This window comes from Suncus etruscus, chromosome 7, assembly GCF_024139225.1.
Source record: "Suncus etruscus isolate mSunEtr1 chromosome 7, mSunEtr1.pri.cur, whole genome shotgun sequence".
In the NCBI taxonomy this organism is placed as follows: domain Eukaryota; kingdom Metazoa; phylum Chordata; class Mammalia; order Eulipotyphla; family Soricidae; genus Suncus; species Suncus etruscus.
The window spans coordinates 75378109-75383122 of NC_064854.1; the positions used below are offsets into that span (position 1 = coordinate 75378109).

A 5014-nucleotide genomic window follows, 5' to 3' on the forward strand; every position below is an offset into this window, starting at 1 on the left:
AGAATTACTTAGATGAAAATGTTTATTCCAGTTTATTTTAGTTATTGTAATAATATTCACTTTGGTGATTTAGTGCTCAATTAATTTAAAAATATCCAAATCTATTTTATAGCACATATGATTTTATCTCACTAAACTCTGCTTTATATACAAGACATACCACTTTTACAATAGTATGTTGGTAGTTCTCTAGATATGTAAAAGTTTTATTAATTAATAAATTCCACAAGTATATGTATTTCCTATGTATTAAATACTTACATCACTTCTAGAGAAATTAAACGTGGTAAACATATGCTTTAATGAAATTAAGGTTAAATAGATATGTACAACATAACTAACCAATAAAGTACAAAGAATAAGACTTACCTATTTATGACAAGGAAAAATAAAAAAACTTGTTCCATAAATACCTCAGCTAGTTCTTATTTAGGATGTCAAATTTTAGGTATGAACCTCAGAGTTCTGCTAGCCTCAAGAAAATTAGCTTCCTTCAGGACAATTTGCTACTTGAATTATTATTGTTCCTACTTCATTTATCTGCCTTATTTCATTAATTTCTAACATTGCCTTTCAAAATAGTTGTTTGCATCATATTAGACCTTCATTGGGAAAAACAGAAGCAAAACTAGACACAGAAAACATATCCTACTGTCAACCAAACTTATTTCAAGACTGGACTTGGAGTGGAAACATTGCTACTCAGAGACCTTCAGGGAATTCATGCTGAGAAAAATCTTTCTTTCTTTCTTGTCAGTTTTTTTCAGTTAGTGTAGCTATGCCATTTTTCTTCCAAAAGGAGATGTAGTACAAAACAAGAAAAATATTATGAAATAATATTGCAATTAGTCTTTGCATTTTATATAGTTCCTTTCTCTATTCTATTGTTTTCTGATATCTCACCAGTTAAGTTACTAGAAAATCCATTTCCTACCGTAACAAATTTGTCTACCTTGCATTTGTATGTCATTTCAAAGGCATACAATAAATGAAAATAGTTAAATTATTAGAAGAATTCAGCAAATTTAGCAAAATTAAGTAGACAGAAAGTAACACATTGGTAAAAACATAAAGGATTACAAAGGTAAGGATAATTTAGATAAGATTTACATAATTTGGGGCCGGTGAGGTAGCGCTAGAGGTAAGGTGTCTGCCTTGCAAACGCTAGCCAAGGAAAGGACCACGGTTCAATCCCCCGGTGTCCCATATGGTCCCCCCAAGTCAGGGGCAATTTCTGAGCGCGTAGCCAGGAATAACCCCTGAGCATCTAACGGGTGTGGCCTGAAAAAACAAAAATATATATATATATATAAAAAAAGATTTACATAATTTTATGATGTCCTATACATATGTATGCTTCTTTATAGTAGCCCCTGTATTTTAATATGCATAATGATATTATACAATAGTCTTGAAATGTATTTATTTTCAATTTTTTTTAGTAAAGAGACTATTTTTTTCTAACAGTCTATTATTCTTTCTGTCTCATCTTTTCTAGGAGTATTATATTTTCACTGTGTTCTATATCTTAATTTATAGGCAAGAGCTATCATCTGATCAAAGACTTAATTTCATTCAAAGGGCATAGTTTCTAAATATAGCCACCTCATCCATATGTCTCTCCAAAATAAAAGAAACAAAACTTTATTTAAATGACATTTTACCAAGAATTAGTATATATAAAATAATATCTGTAAGTTATAATAGTGAATGGAAGAATTGGATCCTTTACGTTGTCACTGGTTTATGATTGAAATTCTAATCTTGATGATTTTGTAGTACCAGTGAAGGTACACAACTGCATTGAAATGTGCTTTAACTATATGTTCAATTTTTATGTTAATACAACATAATCTATAATGTAAAATTCAGCAATCTAAATTAATGGGTCATTTGACAAAAAGTAGATTAAAAATTACTCCTTTGACAGTAAAAGAAAAATATGTGCTTATTTAAGAGTATGTATAGATTTAAATGCTTATTGAAATTTATACTGGGAAACCTATTTGCAAACAATGTAATTGTTTTTATTGAATTTTGCCATTATTTCTTTAACTTATTCATTTTATTAAAATATTATTGTATACACTATATTATAAATAGGAGGATATTATTAATTAATATGGCTGTATGTTTGCCTCTAATCCTATTATTTTAAAAACTATGGCAACTATTTGAAATGTTTAAAATATAATTTTTATACTAATTTACAGTATTTTCTTAAAAATCATTGTTAAATATCTCTTAGGAGAACCTGAAATATAGTTTAAAATATAAGAACCAACTTTGCATAATTTAGTCATCAGATTTGAATTCTGATACTATATTTTTCTGAGTACCACACAGAATAATCCCAGACACCAATAAATTTAAAATATAAACAAACAAAAACATTTATTTAATAACATTTATCATTTATTAAATATATTATACTGATAGTTTTAAGTTTATAGTTTAAAAATTAATTCTAGCTATCTTTGAATGTCAATTATTTTAGAAAATATCTAAATTTTATTTTGTTTAAAATGCATATCAATATTATTCAACTTTGTGAAATATCAAAAGTAAAATCTCTTCATGTATTTATTACTATTTACTTTGAAAACTAAATAAATAAATTTTGTGAAAAGGGTCTACCAAACCACTACTCAAAAGATCCAGGGATCCTTGTAAAATCCAGTTATTTGACCAGCATGTCCTAACTAAGGACCAAGGTTGAATTGTTACTTGGATTCTATAATACCAGAAACAAGTGAATCCAGTCTGTCCATTCTCAGAGGGCCTTAACGTATGCTGAGTAATGCTCAGAAGGCCATATGATGTTGCGTTTATACTGCATCAAGCTCATGGTGTATATGTACCCTAATTCCTGTATAATCTCCTAGGGAAATTATAACTTTAAATTAAGGAGAAAAGGAAAAGCCTTCTTTTGCTTATTTTTCTGGGTCCTATCCTTCAGTGCTCAGTACTTACTTCTGGCTGTGTTCAGGGATCATTCCTGGTGGACTCAGAGAACCACATGTTGTTGTGCTGGACATTGAACCTGGGTAGGCCACAAAAAGGCAAGTGCCTTACCCACTGTATCCAGTCAAAAACAAAATCTCTCACCTGTTTAAAATGTTAAAATCATACCTAGTAATGCTCAGAGCTTACTTCTTGCTCTGTGCTCAGATAGTTTCTGACTGGTTCAGGATATCTGGGGTATCAGGATTTGAATTACAACAAAATGTTTGTAAGGCTTTTGAAAATAATTTATTTTTGCTCTTTCTAAATTGAGGATATGTTTTAACAGTCTTGTTACATGAAGGATATACTTCAGTTTTCCTTATTTAAATTTTCTTTCTAAGTTATCCAACTGACAATACTTTTCAATGTGAGACTCATAATGACTTAGCCGGTAAAATGCTCCCCAAAATAAAGATTTAATTTATAGTGACTATTTTAGTATGGTATGTTTGTCCCATTCTTTAAAAAATAAAGAAAGCTACAGTTTGTAAAAATTTTAAAAAATTATTTGTAAAGTATTTCTGTGATCTACATTGGTCTTATTTATAGACTAGAGCAGTAGGTTTAGCAACTATATTTATGATTATATATGATAAATATGGTTCTATATATTGTATATGTATATAGAGACTGTATTTCTTGGTATATAAGACAACACTTTAACCCATGAAAAGCTTCTCAAAAGGTAAGGGTCGTCTTATGCTCTGGTATACAGCATGCTGAAATTTACTCCAGCCTTCAGGGATGAGTGATCACCCCCCTCTTACCGTTGCATCCCCTCCAGCTGCCAGGCGTCATCACTCAGTCCCTCTGCTTGTCCTGATTCATCTTTCAGGGCACACATAGGAGCTATGTTACTGAGAGCAGTATCTTATCCAACTGCTGAGTATGCAGCTTTCTGTGCTCAGTTCTTTGTTCATTTTTTATGGGCAAGAGAAGGCATTCTGTTTCCCTCCAGCTGTCCTATTAATCACTGCATGCCAGCCAGCTGCTAGCTGCTCTTGGAGGTGCTCCCTCTCCTGCTCTCAATGTAGATCTCAATTTAAAAAATCACAATCACTCATATGACCAAATGTAAAATGATTGTTGGCACTCCAAAGTCTAGCTTTATTAACATATATTTTAAACTTTGAGAGTTCTACTTTTTTTTTCACTTACGTTTCTTAAATTTTCATTTGGTGTGCATTAAAAGAGAGGTAGCCTTATATGGTGAATATAGCCCAAACCTGGGACCACACCCATGATGCCCAGGGGTTACTCTTGGATATGTGCTCAGAAATCCATCCTGGCTCAGGGGATCCATAAGGGATACCCAGGGCTCGAATCCCCAGGTCCATCCTGTGTCAGCTGCGTACAAAGCAAGATGGCCTACCTCTGTGCTACAGCTCCAGTCCCAATTTATGATATTTTGAGAAGAATGAGGAAAATATAAAAATCCGCATTTATTAATTAATTAGTCTTATGCATTTGCTATGACAGTGCACAGGAAAGAACAATGCATTATTGTGTGCAGAGAGCTCTATTTCAGTTAATAAAATAAATCAACTGAGTAGTTTTGGATAGAAAAGAGGGTAATGAACAACAAGGGATTTGCATAAAATAAAATTTACTCTATTTTCAGTTTTGAGAAACTTTTTTTTAAATATGAAATGCTTCACAAATTTGCATATCATCCTTGTGTAGGGGCTATGCTAATCTTCTCTGTATCATTCTAATTTTAGTATATGTGCTACCAAAGTGAGCACCAGTTTTGAGAAACTTTTAGCTGTCACTGGTTATATTTGAAACAAATACCATTTACAAGTATATAAATGTATAATGTTAAGGACTGCTGAAAATTTCATTTGGGACTAATATATATTTCACTGTTTTAAATCCCCAAAACATAAGCTTTTCCACAAAACAGTGGCTTGCTGTAAATGCAATTCACGTCTCCTTTTCCTTTCAAAGTCTACTACTTTTCAGCAATATAAGTTTTTCAGTCCACTGACATATGTTACGAGTTGGT

The 5014-nt window shown here is 31.6% G+C and overlaps 1 non-coding gene across 1 annotated transcript; it reads right to left on the minus strand.

The window, feature by feature from the left end:
• Positions 1 to 4644: 4644 nt before the first annotated feature.
• Positions 4645 to 4751, minus strand: LOC126015210 (U6 spliceosomal RNA). The gene has a single exon (XR_007498098.1). It is a non-coding gene; the product is annotated as a U6 spliceosomal RNA (small nuclear RNA).
• Positions 4752 to 5014: the final 263 nt, after the last annotated feature.